Source organism: Pseudophryne corroboree, chromosome 1 (assembly GCF_028390025.1).
Source record: "Pseudophryne corroboree isolate aPseCor3 chromosome 1, aPseCor3.hap2, whole genome shotgun sequence".
Taxonomy (NCBI): Eukaryota; Metazoa; Chordata; class Amphibia; order Anura; family Myobatrachidae; genus Pseudophryne; species Pseudophryne corroboree.
In genome coordinates, this window is record NC_086444.1 from 1,239,917,140 (window position 1) to 1,239,934,835 (window position 17,696).

Here is a 17,696-nt window from a genome sequence, read left to right on the forward strand (position 1 = left end):
ATTCTGCTATTTTTTAACACTTGTAAATTGGGATCAGAGGTTATAATGGGCCACATTTGTTTAACTTTTTTACAAGTTGTCTTACTGGCAGTATTAAATTGATTGACCCAAGCCACCTTAGTAGACTGGTCTGTGCGTATCTTCACCTGGAGTAGCTCCTGTATGTTCTTCGATCTAGCTCTTGCACATGCCTGTTTCAATAACCCAGGGGGATACCCCCTTTGTAGAAACTTTTCAGTCATGGCTTTGAGTTGCACTTCCAGATCCTCAGGGGCACTGGTGATTCTGCACACCCGGAGGTACTTGGAATAAGGTAAACCTTGAATTAACGTGGGCGGATGGAAACTATCATGTCTAAGCAGCGTATTGCGGTCAGTCGGCTTGGTATACACTGTTGTCTGAATCTGTCCCTCTCGCAACATGATTTTATTGTCCAAAAAGCAGATTTCAGACAAATGAGTGTTAAGGGTAAATTTGACCGGACTTATGGACCGGTTATGTATTTCAACCAACCGAGACAAAACCTCCTCTTTGTCAATCCAGAAAAGCAGGACGTCATCCATGTACCATGTATATAGCTTAATCTGACCAGCTATCTCTTTGTCTTCAAAAAACACCTGTCGCTCCACTTCCCAACTTCCCACATATAGGCATTGGCCAGCGATGGGGCCACCTCTGACCCCATTGCACAGCAGCTGTTCTGTATGTAGAACTTGCCGTTAAAAAATAATAATTGTGAGTTAACATATATTCCAAAAGGCTGATAAACAAATCAACGTTGGGGCACTCATATAAAGGATTATTCATGATGAGATGTCTCACGGCTGCCAGCCCAGCTCGGTGCGGTATACAAGTGTAAAGGCTCATTACATCGAGCGTGGCTAGCACCGTGCCTACCTGTAGTGGCTTTAACTGTGCGAATTGTATCAACAGCGTACTGGAATCTTTTAAATGAGAGAAGGTGGCTTGGATGCATGGTTGTAGGAAAAAATCCAAATAAACTGCAATAGAGTCACACAGCGACCCCCTGGCCGAGATGATAGGCCGGCCAGGGGGGGTGCTGCAGATCTTTGTGAATCTTGGGGATTGAATAGAAGACAGGGACTACCGGGTATGGGCACACCAATCTGTTGTAAATTTCATTTGTAATTAAGCCCCCTGTCCTAGCCTGTGTTAACATATGATCTAATTCCACCTTACATTTGGCAGTTGGATCCCCATCCAATACACTATAAGTAAGACAATCTGCTAACAACCGATCACACTCCGCAATATAATCACTGGTATCTAGAATAACAATCGCTCCCCCTTTGTCCGCGCCCCTTATAATAATGTCTTGTCTGACACTTAGATCCTTCAGAGCACTGTATTCCTCACGGGAAATGTTTCTGTGAACCTTGGGGGGCGGATGACCTTGCAAGTGTTCCAGCATCCGTGTAAATGTCTTGATCGAGGCGTTGTGCGAGACAGGATCAAACTTGGAACCAGAGGTTAACCGTTTTACTTGAGGAATGGATACCCCCCTCTGTGTATGATCTGTGTTTTTCCCAAAGTGTTCCTTGAGTGTCAAAGTCCTATTAAATTTAACTGCTTTAACCTTCCATTGAAAAGTGTCCGGGGTTTTAGTAGGGACATAAGACAAACCTCTACTGAGGACGGCCAGTTCAGCCTCCGTCAGGGTAGTCCGTGATAAATTAAAGATCAATTCCGTGGCGCCCTGGGAGATCTTCCTCCCCGCCTGCCGCCTCGACTGGCCCCACAGTCTGGAAGGTTTCTTCTTTTTCCAGATGCCAGGGCTCGGGTCACTGCCCCTAAAGGGACACCCTGAGTAGAGACTGCAGAATCAGAAAATGCTGTTTCCTCCATTTCACTAGCAGACGTGCTGTATTGTTTTCTCTGTGTCCTCCGTTTAAAAGACCTCATGGTATTCCCTCTGGCTGGTGCCCCCGCCGGCTTGGAGAGCCGGGTGTACACTAGGTGCTGCTTGTAATCTGCTTGAACTTTATATAATTTGTCCTTTTTGTATTTCAGCAGCTCCAACCTATAAGTCTCCACATAGTTTTAAAGTTTATCCAACCAGTTGGTCATTTTATCATCAGTGAGGGTTTGCAAGTGCTGTTCCTCAAAATTACGTAGCTTCCCTCTAGTCACATTGACCTCACGGGTGGATTCCTCTGTAACCAGGAGCATGAGGTCCATGGTGCATTTATTAAGGACCGAGATCCACCGTCTACAGAAACTGACGTTGTGCCGCCCGATTGTCGGGGTGTTCTGGACCCGGAACCCCCTCGGAATCTGCTTGTTTCTGTAATAATCCGAGAGAGTGCGCCCGTGATACATGAAGTCTACTTCTCTTTTGCGTAATTTAAACAGCTCACGGAATAACTCCTCACTTGAGGATGTCAAGTTTTCTTCAAAGGCTGGCTCCTTTAACAAGATACTTTCGGCCTCAATGTCTGAAAAACTTAATACATCATAATTGTCACATTGTAGCAAATAGGCTTGAGCATCACCAGGGTCCAGTTCCGACGTGGCCATGTTGTTATATGGGAGAGTCAGAATGTCCGCTCCGGTGTATATACACCTAATATGTATACCAGACAAATGGGAGGCTGTCACTGGGATATGCCAAGAAAAAACAAATGAAAAGAAAAAAAGTGCAAGTGTCCAGTGCTCCCGCATCTACTTGCTGCGCCAGTATCCGGGTGAGTGGTTCCAATAAACCAGTATGAGGGTGCCACAGACCTGGTGGGATCCGGAGATAGCAACTCCCTGTCCCCCAAATACACTGCACTGTTGGGTCTGGCACTCCTCGTCCCCGCTGGGTATTTGCTCCGGCACCCTCCTTTAGCAATGGTAGCTCAATATAAGCACGGTAGAAGGCGGCACTCGGAGACTTTCATCTATTCAAAAAAGCGTGCTTTAATCAATGTTTCGGGAGACGTGCTCCCTTCCTCAGGACACAGCAAACAAGTGTACAAACTGTGCAATACAACATTTAAATAGCTTACCATCCCCTGGCTCGCCCGTTCCCACCGCAGGCAGCGGTGTCCTGTTCCACGGCGTCTGCACTTCCGGGTTCAGATGACTCCGCCATCACGCATCCCCACACAGGAAGAAAGATCAGGATTCAACGAGCACTCACATGTAGTTCAGTGTTTGTCATTTATGTGCTGATTTGCCCATGTAGTTTATACAACGTGGGCAAAACACAGTGCATGTTTAAAGAAAGGATGGCCCAACACCGATCCACCATCAGGGCGGCATTAACAGCGGGCAAAAGTGACCAACCAATGGAGCGTCACTTTGCACAGATGCGCCACAGTATGGCATTGGTACAGTACAAAATTGTGGATCAGGTCCCAGATTCATTGCAGGGAGGTAACCGTGCCAATAAATTGTTACAACTTGAGGCAAGGTGGATCCATAAATTGGACACGATCCACCCGCGGGGCTTGTATGAATACTTGAGCCTTAATTGTTTTCTTTAAAGTCAGGAGGTGGGGCTAATACTCCATCCATAGGCAGTGGCCCTTTTGAGCCAGGCGGTATGTGCAACCGCAGTATAGGAATAGCCCACTCTGTATTGTTATGTAAAAATCAGAAAAATATTGGCACACATATTTGGTGTAGGTATATGTGATGTCCATCACCAATGTTTTGTGTGCTTTTAACCAGTGTCCCATTACGGGTTAGATCATTATTAAATTATCAAATTATTAAATTGATTAAAGCAGTATATATTTGCCTTGAATGAATATCATGCATTTCTTACATATTTAAAAAAAAAAATGAATTTTAGATATGGTTTTCATGTTTGTCATCAGACTCTTGCTTTATGCAGTGTGTGTCTTAATGTGCACTTTGGGGTTTGCTTAATGTTTAAAACACTAATTTCCGCAGTATGTGGTCAGATTTTACATGTCACGTCAATATGCTTGATATGTGTTGTTATTGTGTAGTTACATCCCCATGGTAATGTGCTGTCACTTCCTGTGCTTACCCCGGCAGCAGCGGCATTGCCCATTCACGGAAGGATGTCACTGCTGAAGGGCGGAGTTATCTGAACCCAGAAGTGCGGGCGCCGTGGTACGAAACGCCGCTGCCTGCGGCAGGAACGGGCGAGCCAGGGGCTGGTAAGCTATTTAAATGTTGTTTTGCACAGTTTGTACACTTGTTTGCTGTGTGCTGAGGAAGGGAGCACGTCTCCCGAAATGTTGATTAAAGCACGCTTTTTTGAATAGATGAAAGTCTCCGAGTGCCGCCTTCTACCGTGCAAATATTGAGCTACCATTGCTTAAGGAGGGCACCGGAGCAAATACCCAGCGGGGACAAGGAGTGCCGGACCCAACAGTGCAGTATATATATATATATATATATATATATATATATAATATGATTGGATACAAACATGTATGGTGGATAATTATGGTAGACGATTTATATTAGCTAGGGTAAATTTCTGCATTGCAGCTATATTGGTTTAGTTTGGATAATAACAATAACAGTATCACTATTTTGGCAAGATATTATAGAGACTTACCTGTAGATTTAATCATTGTGTTGCCACCTGTCTACATGAAAAATATGTTTATGATACAAAATCCCATCCTTCTGACAAGGAACTGGGAGAATGTGATTTAAGGGCGTTATACAGAGAATCTGACGTACATATTGCTCTATCTTGAGATTTGCATTAACAATTATCTCAGAAATTATTTATGAATACTTGGTACTATAGATGATTTTGAATGAGTATATGACAATGTCATTTTCTTTACTGGAAATAACCGATATAGCGATTTAGATACTTTGTTTCATTTATCCTGCAATATGAGTCATAGATTTGGTTTGGTTATACAGGGCTGTTTTTGGTAGCAAACACCCTGTTTTTTTTTTTTTAACCTATGTATATATTATATATGTTCAATGTGTGTTTGTGTATAAGTAAGTCCATACATAAAAGTTAAGTTTTAGCAATTTAGTTTAAGAGTGCCCCATGAAAGAGAGATTTCTTTTGTCTCTAATTCTGTGTACTTTTGTCCTAACTCTTCGGAGCACCACCCATTCTCTAATGATGATCTGTGTCCTATACACAGGAGGATATTTGTATCTATGATTATTTGCAAAGACATATATTCATCTTGCATTTACCCCAATTCATAAATACATTTCTCACTTATTAAGTGGTGATGATACCAGTGCACCTACCTACCCCCTTTTTCTATATATTCTCACAGGTAAACTATGTATCTCATGTGTGTCATATTTATCATTTGTCATATCATCATTAGTCACTTAAATATTCAAAATCCTCAATCAGAATATAGAACATGATAATCAGAGTGTCCCATCCAATAAGGTATGTCCACAGTCCCACGTCTGGCCTAGTGCCAACTAAAATACCTGTTCATGAAGACCTTCACAGTACTCCTTAAAGATATGTTTCTCATTAGCATTAACTGAGCTATCAAATAGCCCAGTTTTATTACAATGACCGGAGGAACTTCTTTATTGATGTTTTGTTTTTTCCTATTGTAAAGTGGCCAGGATATGCCTGAAATAAGAAACACTTTCTGTACTTTATGCTTTTACTTGTGAAGTGAAGTAACTCTATTCTGAAGGTTGTTTTTTGTTTGAGCTGTTTCGGGAGAATTTACTTGTTTGCAATGAGTATCATTAATCTCCATAGTCTGCCCCATTACATTAACAGCAGAATGAGTAATCAGCAGTACCTGTATTTGTACATATCAGTACTTGAAATGGTCCTTCAGTAAGCTTGATCTCAGGAAATTACAGACTATTATATAATCACCAGCCTGCAGAATATGCCAAAAACGTTCCACAGGTATTGGTTGTGTAAATTTCACAGATATGCATATTTTCTTTTACCTTTCCTTGAGATGATATCATTTACAGTAAAGTAATTTATTTCCAGGTGCATTTATCACTTTGATTAGTTTTATAAATAATATCTCAAACAGAGAAGTTTTTAATTTTCTTCTGGTGGCAATTCAAAATGTAGTACTAACAGTAAAGCTTCCGGTCACTGCCAACTAAGCTAGCTGTATACTTTGGTTAGTTTGCATTTTACTGTCCTATTATTTTGTTTCACTTTCCCATTTAACAGTTATGAGTGTGGTGTGTGCAACTGATGTTTTATTCTAAGAAGCTGACATATTTTGTTTAAAAAGAAGTCCTGAAACATGTGTACTTTGAACATATGGTATTACATTAGGTATGCTATACCTACAGCAATAATCCTGTGCCTTAGCAATGACATACACTTTATCCAATACCAAATCACACTGAATCATTCTATCCTCTGGAACTTGAAATTAATTTGGTTTTAGGATTTATAAAAAGAAAATACATGAAAGTCGTGTTTTATCCTTCCTCACTGATTGTTTTCTGCAAACAGACAATACAGGAAACATAGGATATGTCTTAAAATTATTTGAAGATATTACTATACCAGTAGTTCTTAATCAGATTACTCATGGATGCTCTAACTGTATAGGTCAGTACATGAGAGATCTGTGAGTGATTTTGGGGTGACAGGCCATTTTGATGCTTGGACAAAGTGATTCTGATGCTTGGCCAAAAGCCTTCCATGTCCTTATAAATCATTGCATTTTGTCTTTTAGTTATTTTGTTTAAAGTGATGCTTTTTATATTTGGGTTAATCTTTTTTCACTTGCTATACATATATAATTCACACTAGTGCATACAGTATATTTTCTTTTATGCTTTCTCTCTGAGCAGCTGCATTTCTGGTGATATGACATTGGTGATTTACATTAGTAGTTTTATCATGTTTGGCATTGGGTTTGGCAGTGTAACAGCCACTAGTAGGTCATAATTGTATAGCTACTAGCAACTCCTTAACTGCTTTCACATATACATATTGGTTGTTAGTTGCTGTTAAAAAGTCTCTTTTTTATTACATGAATCCCCAAAATTATGTACTACCCTAAAAGCATATGAACTTTCTTTGTGAATATTTACAGTCCTCTCATCTGACATAAGTCATGACTTGGTTAATGCTTTTAATTCTGAAAAATGTGCTGAATTTGGGGGTAAAGGAGAAGTAGAGAAAACTTAGTGTAATTTTCCACAGCATACCCAGATTTTATTGTCTCAGTTTCTGTCTGCCAATGGCCACTGTCATCAAGATAGTAGACTAAATCAGGATTTTGGTATTTTAAACATTGATAAAATTACATTGAACATTTCAACATGAGAAGACTGTCAACATGTTCACAGCTTTAAGATCTGAAATATTAACATACAATCTTAATATTCTGCATGAAGAGATGACTATCTTTTTTCAGAGCTGAAAACCTCTTAACCTATTTTTTTATATAATTGTGTCCCATAGGTATTGGGATCATGCATACCTGTGGGAATCCAAAATCAGGTGCAAGGTACATGAGGTTTTTTTTTTTTTTTAAATTATTAATTTATTCAATAGCAAAGTAAAAATATAAAAATATTTCAAAAAGGGAAACAAATAAATAGGGAATTAGTTTCTAATTAGTGGCCAAAGGGTTTTCAATAAAATAATTAACTTTGAAGAATCTTTACTCTTCTCATTGGGGGAATTACTCAGAGTAAGCTTATTGACATCTCGACCATTCTCTTGGGTTAAATAAACTATGTTTTCAATTTTGATAAACTTAGTGGACATTCTGGGATCGCAAACCTTGCTCTGTCAGTCTGTGAATCCCATCGTGATTAGATAAATCATTGATTATCAAGGACAATACAATTAATTCCATTTGTACAGAGAAGTTTACATACTGTACATACATAATTAAATCTACTTTATCACTACTACACACATTATTTCCTTTATTTCCTTTTGAAACCATCTAAGAATAATAGCAATAAAATCAAAACTATGATGTCCCAATATCTACTCTTTCCATATCTGTCACCTCTGTTATTGTTCCTGCAGCCTCGGACCTGGGTCGTGTTGCAATACTAAATATACTGTAACATTCCCGGGTGGGAGAGGTGAAGGAAAACTACTACTACTACTACTACTACTACTACTACTCCTACTACTACTACTAACTACACTACATTTACTATTACTACTACTACTACTACTACCACCACTAATACTAATACTACTACTACTACTACTACTACTAACTACACTACATTTACTACTACTACTACTACTACTACTTACTACTACCTATTTTACTCCTTCTGCTGCTGCTGCTGCTACTACTACTACTACTACTACTACCTACACTACTAATACTACTACTACTACTACTACTACTAACTACACTACATTTACTACTACTACTACTACTTACTACTACCTATTTTACTCCTTCTGCTGCTGCTGCTACTACTACTACTACTACTACTAATACTACTACTTCTTCTATCTATACTAATATTATTACCACCTCCACCACTACCACTAATACTACTACTACCACTACCACTAATAATACTACTACTATTACTTACTACAACCACTACTACTAATACAACTAATAATAATAATAATAATAATAATAATAATAATAATAATAATAAAAAAATAACATATATTTCATCATAAAGTTCTTGTATATTCTTGGTTGTCTAAATTTTTTTTAGCAACCTACCTCCAGTGTTTAATGAAACTCAAAGTGATTGAGATGTTTAATTATTAGATCATATGTTTTACAGAATTTCTGCACAATGTACTGTCATTATCTTGCCATGAAGGTGGCTCCATCAGAATATTCTGCACCAACCAGCTCTCTAAACAATCCCTGTAGCGAACTTACAGTTTTCTCTCACTAATCTCAGCTAGGAAGCTATTCCATGTCCAGTCAACATAATTTAATACACTGAAGTTCATGATGTTTTTATTTGTGTAACAAATTTTTGACAGATGCCATGTATCTAGGCTTACCATATATAACCTTTTACTGGGACACTCATGAAATACACAGGTTCTCTAGCTGAGTAAAACCAGGTGAAATGCAAGTTTGTAGTCAGCCAGAATCTGTGTGATTCATGTATCATGGTTTAAAGGGATAGTTTGGCATACCTGCATGTATCAGACATCAACTGCATTCCTACTGTATATGTTATACTGTATTTCATGTTCTCTTACCGTGCCATTTTTCCATGTGATTTCTCCTGCTTTGATATTATAAACCTGGTCATCTTCTGATTCTTCAAAGGTGGTCACAGACTTTAAAACAAATTCATATGATGTGTTAGTTTTATAAATAACCCAGTTTGCAACTGACCACTTAGAGGGCAGATCTCCTCTCTCATTGAAGGTCATCTCTTCTCCAGTGGGATCTGTGTAATGAAGGTTTCTCATAGAGTGCCGCTTTCATTAGGAAATAAAAATGTCTGTATAAGTAATAGCACAAACACAGTAAATGTTGTGAACATACACATCCACTTATAGCATACAGTAACTGTGGCCCAAGATTTTATAGGCAATAAGAGAATGGGGTCTATTCAATATACATAGGACTTTTTAATACATTTAAATCAATGCTTTACCATTCCTCACCTCCCCCACTACCTACTATCAGTGCACAAGAACTTGCTTCCTACTTCAAGGATAAGATGGATAAAATCCGAGATGAAATGGTATGCTCTAACTCAGCCAGTGACCTGCTCAATTCCCTAACTGAACACTCTGGCACTATCTCTTCAGTTGAACCCACAAGTGAAGATAAAGAATCAACAATCTTTTCATCCTCCTACTCCACTACCTCTCCTCTTGATCCTATACCCTCACAAGTCAGTAAAACGTTGTCTCCTGTGATTATCCCAACCTTAACTAAAATCTGTAATCTCTCTCTATCTGCTGGTATCTTTCCTTCTCTGTTTAAACATGCACTGATTACTCACATTCTAAAAAAACACAACTCTGACCCAAACACACTCTCTAACTACCGTCCCATTTCTCAGCTACCATGTCCCTCCAAGCTACTTGAGACACTTGCCTACACTTACCTTACACACATTCTAAACTCCCACAACTTATTGGACCCACTTCAGTCAGGCTTTCAGTAGTGATATGATTCCAGCACTCTGGTCTGGGGAGATCTTATAGCAAGGACCGGAGCACTGGAACGTAATGCTGGGAAAGGGAATGGGAATAGCCCCTGGCGCCCTAACTCCGTTGTCTCGCCCGTGCTGTCAGAAATCTCTTGCGAGACTATGGTTGCTTGAGCCCATGGCAGCCGTGTTTGAAGGGCGGATTACGTCTGCCCAACTCCGATGCCCACTCAGGTCTTAATGGGAGACAAAGAGAAATCCGAGACAGGGTGATAACAAAGGGCCCTCTAACTAAACAACAAAGCCAGGGGCTACAGACTAACCTAAAACTAGAATATGTGCGGAAAACCGCCAGGGAAAAGGACAACCAAAATACCCACTTGTCCACTCTCCTACCCGGCACCGCCGAGTTCCGGAGAGGACTTGTGGAAGCGGAAACCTCCGCAAATGCTCCGAAACAGAATACAAAATGAAGCGGTCTAGGCCGCAGCACGCGGCAGAGCCGCAACTCATGAAAACCACACGAGATCCTCTGGCGACTATTGCGGGCAATTGAGGACCAGAAGACTCCTTGGGATGAGATGACAACTCCAAGATTCAGGAACTCTGAGGACAGGAATGACCGGACACAGCAGGACTGGAACAGACGTTCAGCAAACCTAAGCAGCATGCAGGAAGCTATTACCGGCGTCTGTGTGAAGCACCGAGAAGGTATTTAGCAGGGAGTCCTCCAATCAGATGTTCAGAGCCTGATTAGCATAAATGCCGTGCACGACCAGAAGACAAGTGTATGTGGTTAACTTGATTGACCCTGCAACGGGGAGCGCGGTCCGCCCGTGGCGTCCCCGTTGCTAGGGTCCAGGTGGCTCAGCGCGCCCGGCATCCCAGCGTTGCTAGGGAGCCGGCGGCTCAGCGGGCATGGCGTCCCAGCGTTGCTAGGGACCCGGCGGCTAGCACGCTCGGTGTCCCTAGTTGCTAGGCGCCGGGCCGCGAGGACATCGCGGACCACGGCGCCTAACAGTACCCCCCCTTCAGTACCCCTTGAGGAGGGGTCAACGAACCCCTAAAGCCAGGTTTCTGAAGAAATTCCAGAAAAAATGCTCTCTTGAGTTTAGGGGCATGAAGATCCTTATCCAGGACCCAAGACCTTTCCTCCGGACCATAGCCTTTCCAGTGAACCAAAATATAAAGCCGACCCCGGGACATTCTAGAATCAATAACTTTCTCTACCAAGAACTCCTGTTGTCCCTGCACATCCACTGGAGTTCTACCCTGAGAGATCCTCCAAGGAAATCTACTGGAAGAAACATATTGTTTCAACAGGGAACAGTGAAAAGTATTTCCAATTCTGAGAGATCTTGGTAAACGTAGCCGAAAGGCAACTGGGTTGACCTTCTTAATAATAAGAAACGGTCCAATAAATTTGGGTCCCAGTCTAGCCGAGGATTGTCGAAGCTTGATGTTGCGAGTAGACAACCACACCTTATCTCCCACCTTAAAAGTGCAAGGATGTCGGAGCCTGTCAGAAAATTTCTTCTCTCGGAAGGCCGCTTTTCTGAGAGCAAGGTGCACTTTTCTCCAAATTGCTCTGAGATGGGAGGTTAAGGTCAGCGAGGAGACTGGAGAATGATGAAAAAAAGAATTGGCTCTGGGGTGAAAACCAAAAACTGAAAAGAATGGAGACTCTTTGGTGGAGGAATGACAAGAGTTATTATAAGCAAATTCAGCCAAAGGGAGAAACTCGGACCAATCATTGGCTGAATACAAACGTAAATATTGTTTTAATGACTGGTTGACTCGTTCGGTTTGCCCGTTAGACTGTGGGTGATAACCAGATGTTAAAGACAGTTTCATCTTCAAAGAGGCACAAAAACGTTTTCAGAATTGTGCGATGAATTGTGGACCCCGATCAGAAACAATATCAGTGGGCAAACCATAAAGCCTGAACAAATGGCGGAGGAACAAAACTGCCAACCCTTGAGCAGAAGGCAATCGGGGAAGAGCAATAAAATGAGCCATTTTACTAAAACGGTCCACTAAAACCCAAATGACTCGGAATCCGGCTGAAAGGGGAAGGTCAACCACGAAATCCATGGAGATATGAGACCATAGCCTGAGAGGAACAGTTAAAGGCATGAGTTGCCCGATAGGCAACGAATGAGGAACCTTATGCTGTGCACAAACCTGACAGGAATGGACGAATTCCTTAACGTCTTTAGAAAGACTAGGCCACCACACTGAGCGAGAGACTAGCTCCAAGGTCTTAGTGATACCCGGATGCCCTGAGACTTTGTTGTCATGAAACTCAGATAAAACAGTTGCTCTCAAAAAATCAGGGACATAAAGACGACCAGCAGGAGTAAGTCTAGGAGCTTGGTGTTGAAGCTGGTTTAACTGGGTAAATAAATCCTGTGTGAGGCCTGCCCGGATGACCGAAGATGGAACTATGGGGGTAACAACAGGATTGCTATTGTGAACCGGAAGAAAGCTACGTGACAGGGCATCAGCTTTCGTATTCTTGGAACCAGGCCTGAAAGTGATGATAAACCTGAAACGAGTAAAAAATAATGCCCAACGTGCTTGCCGAGCATTAAGCCGTTTAGCTGATTCAATATATTGCAGGTTCTTATGGTCAGTTAAAACCAAAATAGTATGTCTAGCTCCCTCCAGCCAATGCCTCCATTCCTCGAAAGCCCATTTTACTGCCAGTAACTCCCGATTACCAACGTCATAGTTGGATTCAGCGGAGGAGAATTTCCTGGACATAAAGGCACAAGGATGTAACTCCAGAGACTCCGGATCTTCTTGAGAAAGGTCAGCCCCCACTCCAACCTCTGAGGCATCAACCTCCACAATAAAGGGCAATTCCGGATTAGGATGTCTGAGGACAGGAGCCGAGACAAAGGCTTGTTTCAAGGCCTGGAAAGACAACTCAGCTTCATGCGACCAATTGGAAGGATCCGCTCCTTTTATAGTCAGAGCTACTATGGGAGCAACCAGGTCAGAAAAAGAATGAATGAACCGCCTATAATAATTTGCAAACCCTAAAAAGCGCTGAATTGCTTTTAAATTAGTGGGTTGCGCCCAATTAAGGATGGCCTGGAGCTTCTTCGGTTCCATGGAAAATCCCTTGGGAGAAATTATGTACCCTAAAAAAGATACTTCTGTGATGTGAAAATCACACTTCTCCAGCTTGGCATATAAATGATTCTCACGTAACTTTTGAAGAACCAGACGCACCTGGGTAACATGTTGTTCCATCGATTCAGAATAAATCAAGATGTCGTCTAAATAAACGACCACAAATTTCCCTAGGAAGTCACGGAGAACATCGTTAATGAGGTCTTGAAAAACTGCCGGAGCATTTGACAGGCCGAACGGCATCACCAGGTATTCATAGTGACCCGACTGAGTGCTGAAAGCCGTCTTCCACTCATCCCCAGATTTAATTCGGATGAGGTTATAAGCTCCCCTAAGGTCAATTTTAGAAAAAATCACGGCGGAACGTAACTGATCAAAAAGCACAGAAATTAACGGCAAAGGATAGGTGTTTTTAACGGAGATCTTATTCAGAGCCCTAAAATCAATGCATGGTCTAAGCGAGCCATCTTTTTTCTCCACAAAGAAAAAACCAGCACTTAAAGGAGATTTCGATGGTCTAATAAATCCCTTCTTTAGGCTTTCCTGAATATAATTATTCATGGCCGTGGTTTCTGGCCCGGACAAGGTATATAATCTCCCCTTAGGCAAAGTGGCACCTGGAACTAGCTCAATTGCACAATCATAGGGCCGATGGGGAGGCAGAATGTCCGCATTGCCTTTGGAGAAGACATCGGCAAACTCCTGGTATTCCACAGGAATGAGCTCTGGGACGACTGCTGCAACTCTGACTGGATACGAAATACATTCTTTAACACAAAAAGTACCCCATTGGGAAATCTCCCCGGACCGCCAATCAATGGTGGGATTATGAAAGGCAAGCCAATGGTGACCCAAAACAACAGGAACTGCCGGGCAATGTGTAAGGTAGAATTCAATATCTTCAGAATGTAAGGCTCCTACTGTAAGTATTACTGGAGGTGTACGGTGAGTAATTACCCCATTAGAAAGTGGACCCCCATCTAAGCCGTGCATGGTGATACATCTATCTAATGGTAAATGTGGAATGCCTAAGGCCTTAGCCCAAGTTAAATCCATAAAGTTTCCTGCAGCTCCACTGTCGACAAAAGCCGACACCAAAGAACTGAGGCTGCCAAAGGAAACCTTAACAGGGACTAATAGAGAGTTGTTTGAGGAGATAAGCTGCAGACCTAAGTGAACCCCCTCACCATTCACCTGGTCAGAGCGTTTCCCAACTTGTTCGGACAGTTACGAGCAAAATGTCCCTTATCCCCACAGTACAAACAAAGACCGGATTTTTGTCTTCTGGTTCTTTCCTCAGGAGACAGCCGGGAGAGACCTATCAGCATGGGCTCCTCGACGTCCTCTGGAAAGGTATAAACACAAGGACTAGACCTTACAGTTGTTCCTCTTTCAGCCCTCCGCTCTTGGAGACGACGATCAATCTTTATAGCAAGCTCCATGAGTTTATCAAGAGTCTCAGGAGCGGGGTACTGGAGGAGACTGTCTTTAATAAATTCAGATAAACCGAGGCGAAACTGACTGCACAGGGCCGGGTCACTCCAGCCACAGTTGTTCGACCAACGGCGAAACTCGGTACAATAAACCTCCGCTGGATTTCTACCTTGTTTGAGAGCGCGCAGATGACTCTCAGCGGACGCCTCTCTATCTGGGTCATCATACAAGAGCCCTAATGACTTAAAAAAGGCGTCTACAGATAACAACGCAGGATCCTCAGCTTTTAAACCAAATGCCCAGGTCTGAGGATCCCCCTGAAGTAAAGAAATAATAATCCCAACCCGCTGAGATTCGGTACCAGAGGATGTAGGTCTTTAACGAAAATAAAGCTTACAGGCTTCTTTAAAATTAAAAAAATATTTTCTGTCACCGGAAAAACGGTCGGGCAAATGCATCTTTGGTTCAGGGACTACCTTCGGGGAGGCTCGCAAAAGATCTTCCTGCGATCTCACCCGAAGAGAAAGATCCTGAACCATCTGAGTAAGTTCTTGAATCTGGTTGACTAAGAGCTGACCGGGATTTGGCCCTAAACCTGTCGGATTCATGAGGCCGATAAACTCTCACAAAAACAGAATGAGAAAGAATTAAACCCCGTTTAATTTTAAGTTTTGGTATGGCCGGTAATAATGTTATGATTCCAGCACTCTGGTCTGGGGAGATCTTATAGCAAGGACCTGAGCACTGGAACGTAATGCTGGGAAAGGGAACGGGAATAGCCCCTGGCGCCCTAACTCCGTTGTCTCGCCCGTGCTGTCAGAAATCTCTTGCGAGACTATGGTTGCTTAAGCCCATGGCAGCCGCGTTTGAAGGGCGGATTACGTCTGCCCAACTCCGATGCCCCCTCAGGTCTTAATGGGAGACAAAGAGAAATCCGAGACAGGGTGATAACAAAGGGTCCTCTAACTAAACAACAAAGCCAGGGGCTACAGACTAACCTAAAACTAGAATATGTGCGGAAAACCGCCAGGGAAAAGGACAACCAAAATACCCACTTGTCCACTCTCCTACCCGGCACCGCCGAGTTCCGGAGAGGACTTGTGGAAGCGGAAACCTCAGCAAATGCTCCGAAACAGAATACAAAATGAAGCGGGCTAGGCCGCAGCACGCGGCAGAGCCGCAACTCGCGAAAACCACACGAGATCCTCTGGCGACTATTGCGGGCAATTGAGGACCAGAAGACTCCTTGGGATGAGATGACAACTCCAAGATTCAGGAACTCTGATGACAGGAATGACCGGACACAGCAGGACTGGAACAGACGTTCAGCAAACCTAAGCAGCATGCAGGAAGCTATTACCGGCGTCTGTGTCAAGCACTGAGAAGGTATTTAGCAGGGAGTCCTCCAATCAGATGTTCAGAGCCTGATTAGCATGAATGCCGTGCAGCTGCCTTGCTGCACGACCAGAAGACAAGTGTATGTGGTTAACTTGATTGACCCTGCAACGGGGAGCGCGGTCCGCCCGTGGCGTCCCCATTGCTAGGGTCCAGGCAGCTCAGCGCGCCCGGCGTCCCAGCATTGCTAGGGAGCCGGCGGCTCAGCGCGCACGGCGTCCCAGCGTTGCTAGGGACCCGGCGGTTAGCACGCTCGGCGTCCCTAGTTGCTAGGCGCCGGGCCGCGAGGACATCGCGGACCACGGCGCCTAACAAGTAGTGAATGATCTAGTCACTGCTAGATTGAAAGGCCATTACACACTACTTATTCTTCTAGATCCCTCTGCTGCTTTTGACACTCTCTTCTCATACAAACACTGCAATCCCTAGGTCTTCAGTAAACACATTTATTTATTTATTTATTATTTATTAACAGTTTCTTATATAGCGCAGCATATTCCGTTGCGCTTTACAATTAGAACAACAGTAATAGAACAAAACTGGGTAAAAACAGACAGACATAGAGGTAGGATGGCCCTGCTCGCAAGCTTACAATCTATAGGGAAATAGGCATAGATACACAAGGATAGATGCTATCTATTGCATAATGGTCCACCAGATTGCTAGGTTCTTTATGGGGTTGTATGATGATACCCCACAAAGTTATCCAAGTGTCAGGAGGGTTTGAGACTAAAGAAAGACAAGATATGTGATGTTATGAATACTCTACAGAGGATGTAATTAGATAGGGAAGCACTGAAGGTTATGTGGGTGGGTCTGGAATTTGATAGGCTTGTCTGAAGAGGTGAGTTTTCAGGGAACATTTAAAGGTTTGGAGACTAGAGGCGAGTCTTACTGTGCGTGGGAGGGCATTCCACAGAGTGGGTGAAGCCCGGATAAAGTCCTGTAATTTTGAGTGTGAACAAGTAATGCGTGTGGATGAGAGACGTAGATCTTGTGCAGAGCGGAGAGGTCGGGTAGGGAGATATTTTGAGATGAGTGAAGAGATGTATGTTGGTGCAGTTTGGTTAATAGCCTTGTATGTGAGTAAAAGTATTTTATATTTAATACGGTAGAATACCGGTAACCAATGGAGGGACTGACAGAGCGGATCTGCAGACGATGAACGTCTGGCAAGGAAGATTAGCCTCGCAGCTGCATTCAAAAAGGATTCTAGTGGTGAGAGCCTATGTTTGGGAAGACCAGTCAGGAGACTATTACAATAATCAATGCGGGAGATAATGAGAGCATGGATTAGAGTTTTTGCTGTGTCTTGTGTAAGATATGGTTGTATTTTGGATATGTTTCTTAGATGTATGTTTCTTAGATGGACACAGCCCTTACTTGGTTCTCACCCTACCTATCTAATCACTCTTTCAGTGTTCACTTCTCTGATATTACTTCTTCTCTACTTCTATCAGTTGGAGTACCACAAGGCTCAGTCGTGGGTCCTCTGCTGTTCTCTATCTTTACCTCATCTCTTGGTAAACTAATCAGCTCCTTCAGATTTAAGTATCATTTGTACGCTGATGATACTCAAATCTACCTATCCTCCACAGATTTATTACCATTTGTATTGGCTCGTGTCACTGGATGCCTGTCTGCCATTTCATCATGGATGTCATCTCGCCACCTCAAACTCAACATTG